The sequence below is a fragment of the Marmota flaviventris genome, chromosome 8 (assembly GCF_047511675.1).
Source record: "Marmota flaviventris isolate mMarFla1 chromosome 8, mMarFla1.hap1, whole genome shotgun sequence".
Taxonomy (NCBI): domain Eukaryota; kingdom Metazoa; phylum Chordata; class Mammalia; order Rodentia; family Sciuridae; genus Marmota; species Marmota flaviventris.
Window position 1 is genome coordinate 896268 of NC_092505.1, and position 23794 is coordinate 920061.

Here is a 23794-nt window from a genome sequence, read left to right on the forward strand (position 1 = left end):
ACTGTGCTTCCTTCAGCTGTCTCTCCCCCTTGCTCCAAGAAGACCACATGCAGGACCATGGCTGAAGCGGAGGCAAGTTCCCGAGCACACATGCACCTCACTTCCACAGAGAGAAGTAAACAAAAGGAGAAGAATCCAATAAAACTATGCCTGCTTACACCCAAGGCTAGGGGACTATGCCACCTTCCAAAGAAATCTGCCTGGCCAAGTGGAACGTTCTGCAGACTGCTAAGCAGCAGAAAAGCATGATACAAACAATTGTAACAGTTTTCATCCCTGAGGCACTCGGCCTGGCAAGAGATCCTCAAAAGCCTGAGCACTGGGCAAGAGCTGCCCTAACAAGTGGAGCTCGTGGCAGAGCAGGCATGGGACATGGGGAGGGATGCCCACCAACAGTGGGGAAGCCCAGAGTGTGGAGTGAGAGCTCTGGGAAGAGCATCCTGCACAAAGCGGGGGCAGGCCTGGCTGCAGAGAAGTGTGCTCCTGGGATTCTGCAGGCGTGGGTACAGGGTTAGGACGAGGACTTGCTGGGGAGGAGCAGATGGCAACTGCGGCTGAGTTCTGCCCTGGCAGGAACAGAAGCAAGGGGAAGGAACCTGAAGGGCCCAACTTTATTAATTATTTTTCTAAAAAAAATATTTGAAATGAAAACAATATTTTCATTTTTCATAAAATTATAAATGTGTACCCTTTTAAAAATTAAATAATTCTACAAAGTTTACCATGAAAGATAGTGTTTCCCCTTACTGCCACCTTGTTTCTGTGTCATAGACCACTTTTCATTCTCCTGTGGTATCAACCTTGCTCTAGATTCCTTGTTACCACATCTGTATTGCTATCTTTGACTTTACAATGTTATTTATGTCCGACGGTTTACTTCCTGCTATGACAGATGAGAGGTGACTTCCTGTACCCATCCACGCCTCCTTACCCTCTCAAGGATGGCTCTGTGACTGCTCCTCCCACCCACAGCCAGGCCCTTCCTGTACACAGAGCTTGCACTCACACTGTGGGCTTGTGTGGTATTCCCACACTTAGTAATTTCTCTCCCATCTCAGCTGAGGTCAACTGCCCTCTGACCCTCACACACCAGGAACTCCCTCTGACCTCCTCTTGGGCCACTCCTGTGAGCCAGCTCCCGTGGTGCTCCTCATTTCACCTGCAGCCCTTTCCTCCCTCTTCCATCCATCCCCAGGTTTTCAAAATCTGGAACACAGCCGTGCTTTCAGTCTGGGACAGTCCCCTGCAGTGCTCAAGACTCCTGGGTCCCAGGGAGAAAGGGGCCCACCCTTATTGCCTCTCCCATTCTCAGAGGTACATGGTAATACCATTTCCAAGACCTGAGGAGGCAACATAATGCCCTAACGCATACACACAACACACTAAACACACACTCACATGTGCCACACACATGTGCACCATCACGTCACACACACCTTCACAGGTCTCCCCAGAAACACCGTGTTCCTCTGCCAAGTGGGCCCTTGACACACATAGCAAAGCAAAGAGTGTGTGTGGAGTAACCACAGGTTTGCAAAGATGGGGCAGGTCACAACACTACCAAGGACTGGAAAGGGCAGGGACAATCACTCTGAGGCCCTTGTTGGAGCAACATTCGCTTGGGGCTAGCTCAGTCAGTTCCTCTGCTCAAACCTCCTGTCTGTACTCATTAGAGACAAGTGTTAAAGTTCTTATTCATATTTTCCAAATGTTCCAGTTCTAAAGTTCTTAGAGTAATAAAACAAAAATGTAAACAGCAAATAACCAATGCATTATTGCAAAGAATAAAAGTCCTTGAAGTAAATAAAAACTTTCATCAAAGTTTGTTATCATTATTTCTTAGTTCCCAGATCTTAGTGTAGGGAAGATGGGGACAAGAGTGGCTGCATCATTAACCAGCTGCAGGGAGTGAAACTGCACTCATGAACCAGGAAAGGCCACCTGTGCTTCTCTGTGGAGGACTGCACTCACCTTGCTCTAAAGAAGTGGGGAAAGGTAAGCCACCATGTCTCCTGGGAAGCACCCACTGCAGATGAGCTCTGTTCTGCTTCCTGGCACCACCCAGGAGTCCCAGGGGGAACAACTGCAGGACCCAATCAGCATCGTCCATGGAAACAGAGCCATTCCATTCCAAGCACCTCAGTGCTCCTAACAGCTCCCTCTCCACCTACACAAGAGGCCACAAGTGCCCTATAAAAAGCTCCCGCCCTTTACTTAACTAAGGCCTCGGGAATTCTCAGAGAATCTGCCTGCTGCAGCCCTTTGGAACCTACTTGCATATAGCCTTGATGGTTCAAACCACACTGCACATCTCTGCTTCTCAATCTGGCTGCTCTGGGCCATCACTAGCTTGGAACCTGCTGAGCTGTGCAGCACCAACAGCTGGGCCCCAGCTCAGCACACTGGTTTATTTCCAAAACTGGAGGCCAGATCAGAACTCAAGTCCCCCTTCTGCCAGGAGGAAGAATTTAGACAACACCAAAGTCTGAGGGAAAAGAGGCATAGCACATAAACAGCATGGTTTGTATGTCTGAGTTCCAGAGGCCCTTCCCTTGAGATTTCTGTGAAAATTAGATCCAGAGTTGCACAATTATAAAATTAGATCCAGAGTTGCACAATTATAAAGCTGGTCCCAAGGCAATAAGGATTTGGATATCCTCTAAGAAGCAGGTATCATAACAGCTCTAGGATGAAAAAACAAAAACAAAACAGAAGCAACCTAGCACAGTGAGTGAGAAGACGAGATAGCTCCCCACTCAGTCATACTGCCATGCTCTATCCTCAGCCCAGCTCTACAACAATTGACCACATGCCTCATCATGGCTATAAGACCCTGACACACCCCAACTGCCACCCTAACCTTGCTCCTGCTTCTCCCCTCCACACACTGCTCTGGCCACACAGGCTCCTGGTGGCTCCATGAACACACCAAGCAGGTCTTCCACAGCCTCTATTCTAGCTCCCCTTGTCCTGGAACCATTAATCCACAAGCACCCGTGGACTCACTCCTGCACCTTCTGCAAGGACCTGCTCAGATGCCCACCCTCCCATGACCCATCCTGACTGCCATGCCCACGTGGCACCAGGACCTGCCCCCACTTCTTTGTTTCTTCCATAGCAGTCCTCACCGCCTGACATGCTACGGGAGGTATTTGCTGAAGGCATCCATGTTTTGTATCCCTCCACAAGGATGTCAGGATTCTTGAGGAGTGCCCAGCACATGCCAGGCACCCCTTGCACATCTACTAAATGAATGTCCACTTCCAGCAATTGCTGTTTCAGCACTTTGCTAATAAGAACTTTCCTCTGTGGAAAAGTCAGGATGCCAGTACTACCTCATAGATCCTGACCCTCACCACCATCTCACCTGGAGGACTGTCTTTTCTGAGTGAGTGGTGGTCCTGCCGCAGCAGACAGCTCTGGAAGGTCACTGGGCTGTGCCTGACGTGCCTTCTGATGGAGGTCTGCTAAGTCCAGGACAGCAAGGCAGCAATGGGCTGCCCCCAAGCCCACAGGAGAGGCTGTCACTGGGAGGTCCTCAGCAGCCATCACTGCGAAGTCACATGAGAGGGCAGTTCTCTCTCCTCCCTTGCCACTTGCAACCAAGGTGCCTTGAGTGAGTTACTTCACTCTCCAAGCCTCAGGAAAGTGGGTAGAGAGTGATACTCGCCTCGAGGGACACTTTAAGATCTAAGCATGTGACTACTTGTGAAACAGTCAAGTCAAGAGAGCTGGCGCAAATCAGGGATCTCATAAACATTAGCAGCTACTACGGTTACCTTGCTTTCCACACAAGACTGCTTACAAACAAGTATTCTGCTGAAAACTTTGAAAACAGTATCTATAAGCCTTAGAAAAAGAAAACCCTCTTAATGATAAACCTGAAAGAAATATCTAAAGGTAGTTTTGCAAATCTAGAGCCAGGGCCCCATTGAGCATCTGAGACGCCACCCACCTGCCATGTGGCTAGAGGCACACACTGCACTACTCGTCACTGCTGGGCCAGTGGCACTGCTGCCACACAGGCATGAAGCCACGTCCACTCGAAGCCATTCACAACCAGCCCTCAAGCCCCTCCTGGACCATATCAGCTGAGCATTGGAGAAGAAAGGTTAATAGAAAGGAGGATCAGGGGAGGAAAGCATGTGCAGCTCACACTGCCATTGCCCCCAGCCTGCCACAGGTCCCTCCCATGCTCTGATGTGAAACCAGGCACAAGGACAAGCAAGACTTCAAAAATCAGCTGATATAAAAAGCATTGTTCAGCCTAAAGGCGTGATCTCTACGACAGCACGGTGAGAAGCACTATTTATAGGGACGTGTGAAGCTCTCCCTCCATTGATAGTCCCATAGCCTAAGAAAACATAATTAAAATTGGAAATCATAGGCAGAAACAAATCCAAAGACAAAAGTCAACCTAGATATAAATTGATAAAATTTATATCTAGTTGATAAAATTTTATCAACCTAAAGTAATTTATTAAAATAATATATTCATAAGCCAGCTATTTGAAGGTCAAAGGTAGGTTCCCTGGGAAAGAATTCCCTAACACATGATTAGATTTAAATTGGGTCTGAACTTAGATTGATAAAATCTTAGTGTCTCAGCTATCCCAAACTGACCCATAGTCCTATACCTGCCTGAAATCTGGGGCAGAATGGATCCTCAAATTCCTCTAAACTCATGGGGAGTAGCCTGGGAAAGAAAAGGTTAGGCCTGATGGGACACCCCAAGATGCCCACAGGGTCTCGGCCCTACTCTGCAGAGCATTTCACCTACAGGACAGAATGAAGCATCCACCCCACACAGGGCAAACAAGCAGGTAAACCACATGCAGGGATGATTGCCCACAGTCAGATGTCCAGTGATGCCTAAAGACTGCAGGAACAGAATGTCCACTTCCAGCAAGGACAGAGGCAGATTGGCTGCACTGACTCCCACTCTAGATGGTTAACCAAATACAGGAACCAGGGGTTTTCAGATGTGGAACCACAGGCAGCATAGGACGATGACCCTGAGAAAAGGGAAGCAAATAGAGTATATCCTGTGGTTGCCCCGGCCTGCATCCTGGGGAGTTTCTACAGCACAGGCAGAGGCAGAGGAGCCCCAACAGGGAGACAGGTGTCAAGAATGCAGGGTGGCAAAAGCACTCAAATCAGAGGGCAGAGAACCAGAAAGAGAAGAGCTGCTTGAAGAAACTCTCCCAAGAACCAAGGCAGATACCCTGGGCTCTCACCTGGACTCTGATTGTACCTGTGAGTGAGTGAATCCCCTGAAGCCAGGGGAGGAACCAGAAAAGGAGAAACTCAAACAGCGTGGTGCTCAGGGTCCAGGAGGAGTGCGCACTCCCCACCTGGACTGAAGATCCTGGGTAGCATGGGGACAGTGGCATTACCTGAAGGAGTGTGACCTCTGTGATTGGGTCATGTCAGCACCACTAAGTCAGGCTCTGGTTAACAACTTAACAACAAGGAGAGACAAGAAAAGCATTTGAGGGCTGGGGTTGTGGCTCAGTGGTAGAGCGCTCACCTAGCATGTGCAAGGCCCTGGGTTCGATCCTCAGCACCACATAAAAATAAATAAATAAAACAAAGGTATTGTGTCCAACTACAACTAAAAAAATAAATATTTTTTTTAAAAAAAGAAATGCATTTGAGAAAGATCCAAATGAAATGTCTAGAGATGAAAAGGACATCTGAGATGAAACTTATACTGCATGGGACTAGCTTCACATCAGACACCACAAAAGAAGAGAGGAGTCCATGTGGATGGACAATCTGTGTCGACAGAAATGACCCAAAACGAAGCAAAACAGCAGACTGACACACCTCCCCACCGCAATAGAGACTCACCATAGTAAAGAGCCAAGGGACAGCAGATCAGACAGCACAGACTGAAAAATATACATGACCAAGTTTCAAAAACTGGTAAAGATTATGGACAACACATAGATCGAGAAGGTCAACAACCATAAGACAACATGAAGGAAATTAAGGCATGGCAAAAAAAAAAAAAGAGAGAGAGAGAAAATTAAAAATCAGCCATAAAAAAACAAAATCATTAGTCTACTCATTAACTGCTCTTGTCACAAGACAACCAGAGAAGGAAGAGTGGTATGTGATCTCCATGAGGTAACCTCCTGGCTGTACATGTCCATAATATCACGTGTGTGCCTTCAGCATGCACAATAAAATTTATTTTTAAAATAGAGGAAACAAGTACAAAGGCACAAGCACCATGTGGTGGGCAGAGGACTGCTGGGGATGCAGTTAGAGCAAGGAGGGACAACTGGCCACCACCAGAAGAGAACACCAGACACAGCAAACATGACTTTCAAACACAAGCATAAAATGAGGGCTTCTCCCAATGAACATGGAAGTCACTCACAGTCCCACATGGCCAAACTACAGAAAAACCCGAAGAAGTCCAAGGAAAATACCAAGAAGAAATCTAGATTGACAAAAAGAAAAGGAAAGCACTAGAAACAGAAACCACATGAGCACACAAATCTTTTCCCTTAATTTTTTAAAATGTTTTTTTAGTTATAGTTGGACACAATACCTTTATTTTATTTATTTATTTTTATGTGATGCTGAGGATCGAACCCAATGTTGCATGTGCTAGGCAAAGACTCTACTGCTGAGCCACAACCCCAGCCCCTTTCCCTTAATTTTTAACAGTGTTTTCAAAGGTAATGTGCCATTTAAAGCAAAAATAATAGCAATGTACTATGGGACTTATAACAATATAGAAGTAAAATGGCATGACAATAAAATGAAAAAATATAAATGAAAAGTAACATAAAGGCATGGAAAAGTGACAGAAATACTGTTGTAGGTCTTTACTATACGTGGACTGTGACAGGCTACGGATATATGCGATGAGTCCCAAAGTGATCCCAAAAAACAAAGAGATATAGCTAATAAGCTGGTAAAGGTGAGGATACTGATCACAAAAAGTACTCAATCCAAAATAAAGCAAAAAAAAGGAATAAGGACCTAATAAAAATGGGAAAAAATATAAAACTAATAGTCAAATGAGAAATTTATACTCAACTATATAAAAATTCATATTAAATATGAATGGTCTAAACAGTCCAATTAAAACACAAGAGATTTTACAACTCAGTAAAAAAGCAGAACCACAGTAAATGCAATCTATAAGAAACCCCTTTAAATATAAACATTCAGTTTAAAAGAAAAGGGATGGGAAATTATATACCAAGCTAACATTAATCATAAGAAAATCAGAATCACTTATAAAAACATCAAAAAGTAGGTTTTAGAGAAAAAGTATATTACCAGAAGTAAATAAGGACATTATATAATAAAGGGGTCAATTTATCAAAAGAAAGTAATACTCCTAAATGCTTTTTTATATAATAAAGAGCTTACAATATATGAAGCAAAAACTGATAGGACCAAAAGAAATGACAAATTCACAATTATAGTGGGGGCTTTCCTCATTTTTCTCTCAATGATTTATTTTTTTAAAAACTACCCATAATATCAGTAAGGGATACAGAAGCAACATTATCCTCCAATTGACATTTACAGAACACTTCGCACACAAAAACAATAGAATGCACATTCTTTTCAAATGGTCATGGAATATTTCTGAAGACCATACTCTGAGCCATTAAAAATGTTTCAATAGGGCTAGGGTTGTGACTCAAGTGGTAGCATGCTCGCCTAGCATATATGAGGCACTGGGTTCCATTCTCAGCACCACATAAAAATAAAAATAAAAGATATTGTGTCCACCTAAAAAAACTAAAAAAATAAGTATTTTTTAAAATGTTTCAATAAAACTTTAAAAGAATGAAATAAGAAAAATAATGTTTCCTGAACACAATCAAATTAAATTAGAAATCAATTAAATTAAAAACCACTAACATCTGAAAAGTCCTCCAAATACTTGGAAAATAAAGAGCATACATTTAAATAATACAGGTCAAAGAAGAAATTGTGACAAACATTCAAAAGAACTTTAACCCAAATAAGCATGAAAACACAATATTTTGTGGGATGCAGCAAAAGGGAAATTTACAGCACAAAATTTTATATATATATATATATATATATATATATATATATATATATATATATATATATATATATATAGAAAAAACAGAAAGAGGTCTCAAATCAATTACCTATGCTACCTAAGACTAAAGGACAAAGTAAGCAGAAAGAAAAAAGAGTAGAAAAATACAGAAAATTAATGAAATTAAAAGTTGGTCTTTGATTAAGATCAATAATATTGATCAACATTGATCCAGAATAACCAGGGAAAAAAGGGAAAAAGATACAAATTAACAACATCAAGAATGATAAATAGAAATTATTACAGACAAAAACCAGACAACACAATTTTAAAAGTAGGCAAAATATGTGATCAGACACATCACCAAAGAAAATATATGGATGGCAAATAAGCACACAAAAGTGATGGTCCCACAGAGAAAGACAAATAAATATTGTCCAGACCATCTAGAACTATCTACAGCAATAAAGCACACAGGTCATGTGAAGATGTCTTCCTTCAGATTCTTAACACAAAGAAATCTAAACACGGATGACCTACAAGAGAAGGACAAAAATGTCCATTAGACAGGGACAGACAGACCAGATTGTATCAAATATTTGTAACCCTTGGATAGGAGAGAAGGCCACCTGAGCGATGTGAACAGGGGGTTAGACTCCACTAATGCTCCAGAACAGTTAGGGCCCAGGGCAAGAGCACCATCCAGGATAGAAGGGGGCAAGCCCCTGCCAAATATGTGAAGCAAAAACTGCCACTTTTTAAAATCACATGATGAAACAGACCTTTTGAAGGGGAAGGCATTGTACCTAACATGAAATGCTTGCAATTCACAAGAACCTCTGATCAGACATCATCTGCTCAGGATTCAGGTGCTTTGCATGGGTAGGCACTCAGCAGAGCTACTGCTGATGGGTCCTGGGCCCACAGGAACCCATAGCCCAGGCTCCTGCATTGGCACGGGTTTGCAGACAGATACTCCCCAGCATTGTACATGAAACCACACATCCACAACAGAACATGTTCATCAGAGATCAATAGACAAGTGATAAGAGTGATAAGTCTCCTGCTATGCCTCCGATCACGCTGGATGCCTTGAGCTCTTATCTGTAATTTTCCTACTTTTAGGTACACAGAGTTTCATAGAATACTGCAGCGTCCAACCAGAGCATGCACCTAGTGTAGACATGCTCCTTACTTCTGGAGGAATGGTTCTGACAGACACAGCCTCTGCATTCCACCAGCCTGAAACAGAGCCAGCAGCACTGCTCCAGCTATGGGAGGAGGGCTCCTTCTAGATCCACTGAGGCCTCCATCCCAAAGCTGGTTTTCCCTGGCTCTTACCTCCTTCACCATACCACCCCCTACACCCATACATCTGATGCCCCCTGTCATTCTCAGTCTCACAATGACACTATTATGTTGGTGGTTTTAAGCTGGGCACACCTGGTAATGTGACTCCTAGAAATCTGCTCATAGGTCCCATTTTTGCTAAATGTGTTGCAAGGGCTTAGACTTTGACAGATCTCACTGGAGGAAGAAGAGCAAATACTACTATTTTTATCCAAATACTAAGCAGACCACAGCAAGGATCTGACTTTAGGGTAGCTTGGTTGAATTTCTCCAGGTCTAGGGGACAAAGTATCTCATCAGCTTGCCCCCTGCAGGAAAGTAGACAGAGTCCTACAGTGCCAACAAGAAGCAGAAGGTAGGGAAACAAGGGGAAAGAGGCCTCCATGGGGTAAGGACAAGCAAGGATGACCCATCCCAATTCCCTCCACAGAATCACCAGGTAATCATCATTTCTAAGTAATGAGCCCTCTTGGAGACAGTCTCACAGAAAGAAGGACTCAGTCAGGGCTGAGCTCTTACTCCACCTCAAAAAGCAGCATCCTGAGGCCACTGCTTGGCTGTGATGCAAGTGACAAGGCTGGAGGACGCAGACCATGCATACCCAACCTTTCCAGGGTCTGGTCACCCACATATTCTTTCCTCCATGCAGACACTGGGGACACTGAGTTCCTCTGCACGTGGGTTCAGTGTCTTCTCACATACCTGCTCGCTTCCACCCACATATTTCAGGTGAGTGCGAGCACAGACACATGTTTCAGTCTTTCTAAATTATATTTATGGACTTTATTCATGATCAACTTGCAATAATATATAAAAGGGTTTTTACTCTAATTTCAGTACATGGACCTACTAAGTTTAAATTTAAACTGCATTATTGATACTGTCCTAGTTCTCTGAGTGGGTCAACTCTCATCACCAGGACCAGAAACAGGAAGTACTGAAGTTGCCTAAATACATCTGCTGGACTTTCCAGATGGTAATTGATCAGTGACAAAGAATCTGTCCTGCACAGCTCAGCCTCAGAACCTCCCAGGATGGCAGGTTCCCTGCAGAGGTAGCCCTGGCCCTACTATCCAACACAATGGCCAGCTGCAGAACACACACCTGCCCTCTGTGTGGAAAGCATGAAAAGTATAGAAAAGTGCAAGAAACATGTCTAAAAGCACCTCCAAGCATTTTACACAAACAGCAGTATTTTCTCCTAAGCACATCTACCTATTTTTAAAACAAATGACATCAATTATATGTTCTTTCAGAACAAAGTAGTATATCTATATCTGTAACATCTGGAGAAATTTATCATGAGTTTTTTTAGCCTTTTAACATTGTGTATTGACATCCAAAGAAATCTATGAAAATCAAACATCTAGTATTCAAGATTACCTGGATTACTTTTATGCTTAGAAAATGCTTCCGCAGCTCAAAGATCAGATTAATATTCACATCGAGTAATAACAGCATATATTCATTTTCCTATGAATATGTAAGTGGTATGTATTCATTGAGGAAAATTTAGAAAATTCAGAAATTTGTGCAACAGAGATCAGCAGCAATTCCAGCTCTCAGAGACAAATGCTAAGGCTGAACTTCCCAAAGCCCTTAAATGCACATGTAATGTGCCACAAACCAGGCACACACTCACTCACCTGCATTTCATGCCATACTATTTTCACATATACTGCCAGCTTTTTCATGTCATGAATCTTTTCTACGACACAAGTTGATGCCTAATGTTCTATTGTGCTGTAGAGTATAGTTATCATTAAGTCCTCTATTGTTGGGCATTTGGACTGTTTCCAATTGTGAATTATTTAAGTAATGCTATAATAAACATTTTCCATGTGTAAATATAACACTTATCTGACTGTCTTCTGAATGCAAATTCATTAGAATTTTCAGCCAAAGTCGATAAATATTTTTGAAATTTTTGATACACATGGACAAACAGTCCTCCAAATGCCTCTGACAGTCAACCTCTCAGACACATGAGATGGCACCCTTGGTCTCTGATTTGTGACCACAATCCTACACTGTAAACCTTTAAAGACCCAAGCCAGTAAGACAGTCTATGATGACACACGTGCACTGTCCTCATCTGTGAACAGAGGCTCAGCACCCTTCCATGTTGGTTAGTGAAATGCCTGCTCAGCACCTGACAGTGATATAACTGGGTGGAATCAGTGAGAGACAAGAGGTGTGCAGAAAGAAAGAGGCATCATTAATTTCTAGTCAAAATTTCAACAAATTTAGGTACACTGAAGAGAAAAAATTCTGGCATTTTTATATTAGAATAATTTTTAGATGGACCAAAGTATAATAGAATAAAATTGGACCAGGGTAGAACTCACTGTGATCTCAGTGTATAAAGATTTGTCTCTAGTTCTCTCACCAAAGTTAGACTCCACGAATACTCATGGACACTCTGGAGCCAAGAGTTTAGACTCTCATCCTTCTCTTTGCAGGGGTGGGGTGATTTGCCAAATAACTGCTTCCATAACTTGAGGGAGGAAAAAAAAATCACAGGGCCTGAAACATGGTGTCTGACCATAAAACAAAACATCTGGAGGCAGCCCAGATGGGTCTCCAGCCACACTGCAGCCATCTCTGCACTCAAAAGAATAAATGATCATTCTAGTTCCAAGTCTAAAACAGGAGCTCAAGCTGAACTCAAAGTCCAAATCATCTCAGAATGTGCAACCAAGTCTCCGATCTCATCAACTCACTGGTCTGACATGTGCAGCCTGCTTCCTATTGGTCTGAGATGCTACTGCTAACCTGTTTCAGTTACCTACAGAGGCAAGGCAAGAGAGGCATCGGTATAACCACTGCAACCCTACAAAGGGAACCAAAGAGGTGATGGGGAACTAAAACTGTTGTGCAGATATCTTTCAGAGGTCTAGATGCAGTAATAAATTCTGTGAACACTGCATTTTTGCACGTTTTTACTGCGTATGTGTTTAATAAGTCACTAATAAGAATAAGTCGCTAACACTACTAAAACTGGTTTTTAAAAACTGATTAGTGGGGCTGGGGATGTGGCTCAAGCGGTAGCATGCTTGCCTGGCATGCATGGGGTGCTGTGTTTGATCCTCAGCACCACATAAAAATTTAAAAAAATAAAGATGTTGTGTCTACCGAAAACTAAAAAATAAATATTAAAAAAAAACTGATTAGTATGTGTATTTAACATATTGATCCCAGAATAAAGTACAAACAGAAGCAATGTTCTTCCTATACAAACACTTGCTGTTTCCCACTGCTGGCTGCCTTTTCATGTCCATCTGGAGATGCCAGGTCCATAGTTACATGGTTGTTGCACAATGCACTTTCTCTTGCCAACCTCGGGACGCAGTGTGTGGTGACTCTGCCTGTGGAGGTTCTGGGGTCTGGTGATTGCTCAGCTCCAGATGTATTATCGAGACTGTAGTTACACTAAAAACGTTTCCCTCTTCTGCTTCTAGAGTGACTTCTCTCTACCCATGCCCCTGCCCATTCCTCATTGTCAGCTCTCCCAGCGATGGCCTGGCTTGCACCCTCCCCTCGGTAGTCCCCATTTGCCCATGCCCATGTGGAGCCGACCCTCTCCACAGCCTTAGTCACACAGCTACGTGCTAGGGCACCACAGGCTTGCCTATCTGGCCATGGCTGAGACACAAAGGCACATACTCACTCCCTGCATTCCACCTGTGTGTTTGACACAAGACAGAACTTCCAGGAGCCAGGCTCCAGACTACTTGCCTCTCATTAGCCCCACATTGTTCTCCCTTCCTCAGCTTTCTAGAATGTTTTGACATCACAATCAGCAGCCCTGCACTACTGTTCTTTTCTAAAATTTGATAGCTACTTTTATACAAATTTTTTCCTTGTGACATTTAAAAGCAGTTAATCAATCTCCATAAAATATCCTGTAGCAACCACACTCAGTTAAAAAAAATTATGTATAAAACATAGTAGGTAACCGACATCATTGGGAATGGCAGGGTAATGACCACCAACAGCTCTCCCCTCCATAAAATCAAAGAGAACACTGGAAAAAAATGGTCATAATTAACTTTTAAGAACTCTGAAAATTAATCAAGAGGTTGCAGCAATCCAAGGGTCATCTGTTCAAGGAAAAAAAGACAAACAAACAAACTGAATCTTGGCAAAAATGGCAAGCTTTGTGGCACTGTCACTTACCCTGCTCCCATCCCCTTCCCCAGTTCCAGGAGAGCTCTGCAGTCAGGAGCAGCAGCCACAGCAGGGAAGGCAGAGCAGGGGCTTCCTCCACAGCTCTGAGCACCTGCATTTGAAAGAGAAGGAGGATCAGTAAGCCAAATTCCTACCTTAAGGAACAAGAAAAAACAGAGAAAACCAATCCCATATCAAGCAGATTAAAGGAAATAGCAAATGCTCAAGCAAAAATAAACAGTAGAAAAACAAGACCAAAAGCTGGCTCCTTGAAAAGAGCAACACTGAGAAACCTTTTTCCAGACTAAAAAAAGAGAAAGAGAAGACTCAACTAGGAATGAAAGCAGATGTTACTTTCAAATTTACAGAGGAAGTATTACAAGGAGACACTATGGGCAATTTACATCAACAAATTAGATAAACTAGATGAAGTGAACAAATTCCTAGAAATACGTACAGATTATAAACACTGACTCAAGAAAAAATAGAAAGCTGAATAAACCCCAAGAGATTGAATTAGTAATCAAAAAACTTTCCATAAGAAACCAGGTCCAGGATCAGGTCGCTTCACTGGTGAATTATGCCAAATGCTTAAAGAAGAATTGACATCAATCCCTCACTAACTGTCCCAAAATGCAAAGGAGGAAAGGATAAATCCCACCTCACTTCATGAGGCCCATGGTTCCCAGACATCAAAACCAGAAGAGATCTCAGAGGACAATTACAGACGAATATCTCTCGTGAACAGATGCACAACTTCACAACAAAATACCAAATCCATAAATACATGATAAAAAAGAATCACCATCACCATTACCAAATAGAATTTACAAAAAAAAAAAAAACGTTGGTTTAACTTTCAAAAGTCAATCAATGTGATATGTCATATTAAAGGAATAAAAGATAAAAATGCTTTTTTCCATTTTGTTGACTTCCGTTCTTAACCTTCTTCTACTTTTTGCTAAGTTCTTAGACACTTAAATGATGGATCAACTACAAGGCTTTTATTTATATTGTTAGAGTTGTTCAATTTTAGATATTTCCATTGGAACTTCCTCCTTAAATAGAATGCTTTTCAGTGTTTTAAAATGTCTTATATAAAAGTCTTCTTTCTCAGTAGCTTTTATTATTGAGTTCTGACTTAACTACTTTGATCAAAGAACATGGTCTGAGAGAATGTGCAACTTACTTTGTGACCAAATACATGGACAGATTTGGGGACCGTTTTTTGTGCCTCAAGAGAATATGTGCACTATAGTTGGCCACATTTTTATATGGTGAAGACATAAAGCTCGATGTATTTACCACTAAAATCATGAATACTTTTATTTTTGTGTGTGCACTTGACTTATTGATTACTAAAAAAGGAACATCAAAATACCTCACTTGATTGCAATGAGTTAAGTTTTTTGATTACTAATTCAATTGTAAGTCAGCCATTTTTCTTCTACATTCTAAACTTTAGTTATTACACATAGATAAATTCTCTATGTACTCTGAGGTTTGGCTATTAGCTAGTCGTATACCACCTATGGTGTCTTGGTCAAGGACAGACCACACATAATCAGGAAGCCCCATCAAACTGTATTGCAGCTGCGCTGAGCATGGTGGCATACCCCTGTAGTCACAGCTGCTCAGGAGACTGAGGCACAGAAGGCTTGAGCCTGAGAGTTGGAGACCAGCCTGGGAAACACAGCAAGACAAACAACAACAGATGATAATTGAGCTAAACCATCCCTGGTTGGCAGTGTGACAGCCGTGGCGATGCCACAGCATAATGCCATGCTCACATGGTGGTGCTGGTCTAAACAAACCCGCTGCTGCCCACTGCATCCCAGTACAGAGCTCACCACTATCTAAAGCACACAGTTCACTCTGGCAATGACAATCCTGTTTATTGTTTACCACGCTACACTTCAGTCACTGTCTTAGAGTGCATTCTTTCTGCTTGGAAAAAGCACAGCTTGCTATACGGCCACCTCAGCCAGCTCCCGGATTCCAGAAGGCCCTGTTATCACAGAGGATGATGGCTCCACACATGCCACTGCCCTGAAGACCTTCCAGCAGGACAAGAAGTGGAGGTAGAAGACTGTGACACTGATGATTGTGACCCTGCACAGGCCTACACTAACATGATTGCTTCTCTTAGTTTTTAACAAATACTTAAAATTTTTTCTTAAAATTTAATTTAGAAATAGAAAAACATTTACAGAATAAGAATATAAAGAATATAAAATACTTTTTGCAATAAACACAATATGCTTCTGTTTAAAGTGTTATTACAAAAGTATTAAAAAGTTTTAAAAATTAAAGTTTATAAAGTAAAAAAGTCACAACAGGAAAAAAAAAAAAAAAAGCTTAATATCAAATGGAAAAAAAAAATCTTTTGCTGTAAAGTTAGTGTGGCCTAAATGGACAGTTTTACAAAGGCTACAGGCGTCTACAGCAAGGTCCCACCACACACCAACTCACCCACAGCCACTTCCAGTCCTGCCAGCTCCACTCATGGTGAGTGCCCTTTAGATCTGGATCTCCTCATGAGACTTCCACAGAAGCAGGCAAGAACAGGATTCACAGCACAGGGGTCTACCTATGACACAAGGGTAGCTTAAGCCTATGCACACAGAGAACCTGTGTGGAGTGGACTGGCCACATGTCACATGGCTATACATCTTCCCTGTCACCCTCAGCAGCATGGTGGGAATTAGGCAGACTCTCATCCCAGGGACCTGTGTGAATGGCCCAAAAGGAGAGGGCTCAGAGTCCTTCTGCCTGAGGTACACTTCCAACTCGGGGCCATGCAGGTGAAGCCCTCTAACAGGCTGCCAGCAGGGTCAGAGATGGAGATGTAGGCACATCTTCAGGGTGCACTCATGGTGTGTATAAAGAAAGAAGGGACAGGTGTGCCAATGACCTTAGTGCCAGGTAGGGTAGGGCCTTCCCTCTGCCCTCAGAAGGTGATCACTGGTGCAAGAACCAATACTGCCACCTCCTGGGGAGAGCAGGAGAACTGAGTAGAGGACAAGCCTGTTTGGGCAAGCCATGTGGGCAGACTGGGCATGGAATCTGCAGACACGCAGGCCTGGCAGAGGGGAAGCAAGAGCGAGGTCAGAGACTCAGCCCACTCTGTCCAAACCAAAAGGAGAAGTGATCATCAAGTTGGAGGACAGAGACCTGGAAGGTGAGGCCATGGGGCTGGCTGGTAGAGTGTTTCTCAGAATGATCAAAGGAGGCCAAGGGCAGATTCTGAGCTATGGTGGCATGCCGAAATCTAAAACTATATTCCTAGTGGAAGTAATTTCCTAAAGTCTTGATAATACACTCATCCCAAAATTCCCATGTGGTCCTAGCAGCTGAGGACCTGTATGGTTCACTGCAAGGGCAGCAAGAGCCTACTATAAATTATACAAAAGAAGCAGCCTCCAAAGAAATGTGTAATCATAATGGGTAGAAGAATGTAGACCTCAAAAACAGCTCAAGCTAACAAGATGCTGACCACAAACCAACATTTCCATTGTCAGTGGGAGATATGTGGATAAGTCATACAGTAACAAAAAGACAGAAGAGGGTCAGTTTTCAAAAATAGCTCAAATAAAAACCTGGCAGGGCTGGGATTGTGGTTCAGTGGTAGAGCGCTTGCCTAGCATGTGTGAGGCACTGATTTCAATTCTTAGCACTGCATATAAATAAACAAAATAAAGTCCATTGACAACTAAATATATATATAAAAACCTGGCAAAGTTAGTGAAGTATACACTAGAGCAAGGAAACACAACCTCATACCTGTTACAACTGCTAAATCCAAAAAACTGAATCTAACAAGTGCTGGCAAGGATGCAGGAACACTCCTTCATCACACATAGGGATGCAGAACAGCAAGGCACTTGGCAAGGCAGCTTGCTGGTTCTCTGTCATCTAACTGTGCTCTCACCAGACCACCTTCAGCTGCACTCCCTGGTCTCACCCACACAGGTTGAAAACTTACATTCACACAAAGGCCTGCACACAAATGATTATAGCAGCTTTCTTCAGACTGCCAAAAGCTACTGCCAAAAGCTAGAAGCAACCAAAATACTTTTCAATAGGTGAATAGATAGGCAAGCTGGCACATTCATTGTCATTGGTCATTCTGGAAAAGGTAAAATAATAGTGATGGTAACAGATCTGTGATCATCAGGGCTCAGGGCAGGGTGAATGAGTAGAGCATGGGGGATTTTCTGGTGGTAAAAGTACTCTATATTGGTAATACTGTGGTTCCAGCTATAAGACATAAAGCAGTTATCAAAATCCATAGAATTTTACAGCATAAAATATAAACCTTAATGTACACAATTTTTACAAAAATCATTTAGGAGAATGGAAGAATCCCAAGACAGTATGTGGAATGTGATGACACAGCCTAACTGCACTAAAGACATATGAAATGTCTCACTCAAGGGTGGGAAATAGGGAGCTCTGGAGTGGAGTGGCAAGGTAGCAGAAAGCCCACACAAGCACCACACTTCAGTTGGTGAAGCTGTCTCCAGGGAGAATGACTTGACAATCCCAACTCCACTGTGTGTGTCCACCAGAACCCAACCATCAAAGAATTAAGGAAAAGGATGGTGGATGATGGAAACCAACTGTCTTGTTTTGGGAGTGGGGGTTACACACAAGAACAGAGAGGCTAGAGTGATCCATGTGGCAATGAACTAGAAATGTCAGTATGAAATGATATTTAGCTTAACCTAGACACAGATGTCTACAGGTAAGTATTTAGATACGTACAATGTACAGGTTAGTACATTCAAGTAGCCCTTTGCTTTGTCAGTTAGAAGGACCTAAAGCAACAAAACCCAGTAGCTACATATATATTCTGCAACCAAACAGATTGTTTCTTGTACTATCTGCTGATCAAAGGAACCAGGAATCCTTGGAGAAACAGCTAATCCTAGGATGGGGACAGGAAATTCATAAAGTAAGCCTAGACCACCATACAGTGCCTAGTAAAGAAGTGCTTAGCAAAGCAGCACACACACAATGATGGAAGCCAGGCAAAGAGACACTGGAGCCAACTGGAAGAGCTCCCAGAGGGTCAAAGCTGGAAGAAGTTGAGAAAAAAAATTAGCATAGAACTATATAAACCAAGGTATAAAATAAATATGCATGAGTTCATATTGATACATAAATAGATGGGAGAATAGAGACAAATCTCCAATGATGATCCAAATTGTTCCCAGAGATATTCCACCCTCATTGAGGTAAAGCACAACCCTCTGTTCCTTAAGTGTGCACTGCACACAGTGACTCCCTCCAAGGGAGTTCTGGAGTGGAGTGGAGTGCAGTGGAGTGCAGTGGAGTCTGCAGGGGGGGGAACAGCAGAAAGAAACAGACCCTGTGAGAAACCCCCGAGCCCCTCCCCCAGGTGTCCAGTTCAGCAGTGAGAAACCAGGTGGACACCATGCCCTTGGTGGATGAGCTCAACTCTGCGGTCTTCCTTCAAAGTTCATAAACCCAGTCCAACCACAAGAAAACACTGGACGCCAGCAGCTCCCAGGGGAGCCGCAGTCTACAAAATGCCTGACCAGCCTTCCTCAAAACCTTCCAGGTCATCGAAAACAAGGGAAGTGTGGGAAAGTGGCACCGCCTCTAAGAAGAGCCTACCTAGACATTATGGTCACCTGCAATGAGGTTGCTGGTAGGATCCTGGAACAGAAAAGGACATCGGGGAACACTGAGGAGTGTAAAGGATAGACATTAGCTACAGCAGTGTCTCAGCACTGGCCCTTAACCATGACAAATGTAGCTTACTAATGTAAGATGTTAAATGGTATGGGGCATACAGCAATTGTCTAAGCAATCTTCAGAATCTTAAATCTTAAATCTAAAACAGTTCTGAAATGAAACATTTATTTTTTTAAAAAAGCATTAAAGAAAAAGACTTAGGTTACCATTAGTCTGTTCCTGGTGGGAAAAGAGCTGTCTCACAGTACTGTCAAATTCTGAAAAATCATCACCACCTTCTGATATTGATATTATTGAAGTCAGGGAAAATGCATATTTAGGAGAACATAGAAGGTCCAAGCCACAGGCAGTACTCAGGACTGTGCCAGCATCCTGCTACCTATAGTATATTTAGGATGAAATGTTTCCCTCCTGACACATTTATGGGATTTTGGGTCATAACAGATTAAAAACAAAGTGTTAGCTTTGCCACAAAAATATTCATTAACTCTGACTTTGAATATTCATCTTGGGACACTAAATATTCTAGAAAGCAGGCTATCACTTCTAGTTACAAGAAATTTTTGTTGCACTTGCTAGTCATGACCTAATAGCAGCCCCTCTGGCTGAGGGCCTGCTGTAAGTGGCAATTCCCATACACTGCTGCTTTCCTCACACCAATCCCACCTGATAGGGACTACTGATTTCTCTTTAGAGATTTAGAAACCGCAATCCCAAAAGGCTAAATCGTTTGTCCAAAAGTTTCATAGGTAGCAAGCAAAGGGGCCAACCTTAGAAATCATGTCTCCCTAGCTGGAGCTGGGGTTGGCTTTTCCTCCAGGTCCCTTTGCCTCTGCACACACAGCCAGGCATGTGCACACACCGACTGCAATGAGGGCCCACCCAGCCATGTGCAGAGCTCTCTGGACAATGGATGTTTTTGTGACTAGTGCAGAGGCTCCCAGGGGAAACACAGAATTCTACAGGAGAAAAACCAGGAGGCATCTTGAGTCTGTGCCTTGAACCTGAGCCAGGTCCTAAAAGCTTCACGGAGCCCCATGAGTCACGCCCATCAATATGCATTAGCTCTTGGACAGTAATTCCCGAAGTGCTTCAGAACCTTGAAGGGATCAACTCTGCACCAAACTCCCCTCCCTGAGCTACAGTTGTAGCTTTTCTTGCTCTATTTAAATGAGACATTGACTTTATTCTTCCACCTTTGTTAGACTTACTTATGTAGAGAGCTATTTTACAAGTGGTCCTTTCACTTTGTTTCCTGAACAGTGGGAAGATCCAAAATGGTCAGTTTCCAGACGTTTTATGGTTCCCAAACCTCAGTCAGCAAAACAGCGATGTTGTCCTCCCTGGCTTCTTGATCAACACGGGATCTCAAACATGTCTTTGGAGTACTGAATCTTAGAACTGGCCAGGATTTTTAGAGTCATTTAACTCTACTGCAGACTCCCTCTGTTGCCCCTCCTACACAGCCTCCCCCACAAGACCCCACCTCTGCAGATACCTTCAGGCAGCCAGAGAGAGCAACACCCATGCCCTTGGTGAGGTGCGCCACTGTGATGCACCCCCAGCACACACAGCACCCTGGTCCTGAACATGCTCCATTACACAGCCCAGCAAATGCTAGCCTCCACCAGGCTGTAGGCACAAGCCCCAGGAGGGAGCTGATGAGCAGGTGAGTGGGCTCTCTCGGCGCTCTCTAAGCTGGACTCAGCTCCCTCAATTCCCTCACTTAGCTGCTAATAACACAACCTGTACTTGGCAGGTACCGTCTATAGTCACTCTGAATGCGCCTCAGTGGAGGATCATGTGCACTGGCCCAAAGCTTCTCAGCATGTGGACAGAGGAGATCATGGGAAATGAAGACTCTCACCCCTAACACTTATTGGATCAAAATCTGGATTTTAAAAATCCAGGAGAATTGTGAGCATATTAGAGTTTGAGAAGCTCTGGTCTAGACACATGAAAACAAACAAGCATGCAATTCCAAGGCTTCTATCAGGGAGTATTTCAGGTGGGAGGGTCTCATTTTAGCAGCATGCATGACATTCAGCTGACATGGAGTAAGAGCAGGGTGGGGCCTCAGGGCCCAGGACAAAAGCTGAAGAAAAGAACAAAACAAGCATGCCAAGGGCTTCGCAGTCATGAGACTCCTGTCATCTCTTACTTACATCCCTCTAGGCACTGTCTTAAACTGTTTGATCAAAGTTGCAGAGGTAAAGATGGATTTTTTTTTTTTTTTTTTTTAAACAAAACAGTAGTTCTCAGATGTACATCCCCTTGGAACTGGGACATACAGAACTGAAGAAACAGGAATCCATCCAAAAGATGCAGTAGCTCACCTCCACGGAGGGACACATGGACGCTCCACATCAACACTGCCCTCAGCCTGGCTGGAGCTTGGCCTGCCTGCTAAGTGGCCTCCCCATGCCATTCGGTATTCCTGCTAACTGGACCAGCACTTGCCGACAAGACAGAACCTCGCTCACCCGACTGCATGTCAGGATATGGGCTAGGGAGCAGAAAGAGGGAAAGAGAGAAACAGAGGGATACGTAGAGAGGGGGTGAGGAAAGAAGAGGGGAGGGAAAGAGGAAAAGGAAAGCTGCACCACAGCGCAGTGGGCATGCCAGAGACACTGTGACCCAGCCTGCCTGGGTTATGGCAGAGAGCCAGCAAACTGCTCCTAGTGGCTCAAGCCTTGGCCAGAAGGGTCAAGCTCTGGGACTACCCAAGGAGCTCTGAAAAAAGAGGTGGAGATGGGGCCCTAGAGATTCAGACTTTTCTTCTAGGGGGACCTGGGCACCACTGTTGTGCAGACGGTGCTGGGTGTCTTGACATAACACTAATGTGCAGTCTGAGAAGAGAAGCACTGGTCCACGAGAAAAGACTTACTCAAAGGCATGGCACCGGCCACTCCCACAGCACCACATGGGCATGGGCACCTGAGCATGGACTCTGTCGGGCAGCAAGGGTCCTCTCCAGGTCAATCTGCCCTGCAGCCAAGCCAACATTTTTTTTTTTTTTTTTGCCTCCCAGGCTTATGGCAAGGGAAAGGGAGGGGCAATAAAGCAAGGCACACAGGCTAGTTTTGTACAGCCTGTGAATTAAAAATGGCTTTTATGATTTACAAAGTTCACAGGGAAAACAACATCAAGAGAACACATGGCCCACCATAAAAACATCTACAAATCCCTGGCTCCTGGCAGCCATACGTACATAGACGTGCTAAGCAGGGACTCACCTTGGTGAGCACTTCACCTGACAACTCCCAGCCCAAAGGGCCTGAAATGCTCTGAAAGGTGAAGCCAGGTGGAAGCAGGATCAGTCACCCTAAGAATATCGAGAAAAAATGCACCCACTCAGTGCCAAGCCCCGTGTGGAGCATCTAGAGGCACCTATGTCCATGTCCACAAGGGATGGTCTAGTCCAGTGAGGCTCATGAAGGGCATCTGTGAAGCCACACAGTTGGTGAAGGACCAGACTGTGCCCCACCCGGGTTGACACTAACCCACAATGCCTAAGTGTCCAATCTGGGTCCTGCTGTGTCCTCACATAGAGGCCCCTGCCTGTAAGGTGGAAACTTGAGTTTAAAGTGTTCCAAGACAGGTAGGAGCAGCAGCACCCAATGCCTGGCCCCAGCAGCTATCTCCACGGCCTGCCACAGAGCCTGCCTGGTCACAGGAAATAACATGTGGGACAAGCCACACTCCGAGGAAGCAGCCTGGGACTCACAGCCATGCCCCAGGCCCAAGAAGGAGGGACCAGTAGTGGCCTCACTGCTAGATTGACAGAGCACCTGGCAGCCAGCAAAGTGACCCTCACAACAAACTCAGATCAACAGTCTCAAGCCAGAAAAAGAGACTGCATCCCGAAGACCAGGGAGGTTAGCTACAGAGACCAAGGTCCAAGAGCTGAAGGGAAGTGGGCCCTGGGCTATCTTCAGAATCCGTGCCATGATGTGCGAGCAGCCAGCAGTGCTGCGTCCTACACCTGCACCATATCACACCACTCTGCAGGTCGTCTGGCTCACAAAATTGATTTAGGAGAGATTATTCAATTCCATTTTACATTTTCCTGTTTTGGAACTCTGCCAGCAGCAACTGCTGTTCCTCCAGAGGTCAGGAAGCTATGGACAAGGCAATCTCTTGCCGTTGTAAATGGAACTCTATATTCCCTTTATGAATTTCCTGTCAATCTTCAAATTACTTCAAATACGATTGCCCTTCACTTAGACAGTGTTTTATGTCTCCATGTCTGCCTCCTTCCCATATCCCATTACCTCCTTGGCGGCACATGACACTCCCCAGGAGCCCCTCGGGGCGCCTGTGTCAGAGGGAGGGTAGTGGTCGGGCATAGGAGGGGCCCAGGCAGCCTCTCGTCTGCAGCCAACTCACTGACCACAGCAAACATAAGCTGGTGTGTCTTGCATTTTAAAAATTCCCACTAGGTCCCATTTTCCCCACCAACTGCCACCACATTTCCTATGCTTTTCTGTAAGAAAAATGTGA

At 44.0% G+C, this 23794-nt stretch overlaps 1 protein-coding gene across 8 annotated transcripts in view; it reads right to left on the bottom strand.

The window, feature by feature from the left end:
• The window catches only part of Pcbp3 (poly(rC) binding protein 3), a 221859-nt gene that overhangs the window by 152206 nt on the left and 45859 nt on the right, over window positions 1–23794 (bottom strand). For all 8 annotated transcript variants that reach the window (XM_027922249.2, XM_027922252.2, XM_027922251.2 and 5 more), the window contains exon 2: window positions 13577–13679. The gene's annotated coding sequence lies outside the window, so the exon portion shown is untranslated. The remainder of the gene's footprint in view (window positions 1–13576; window positions 13680–23794) is intronic.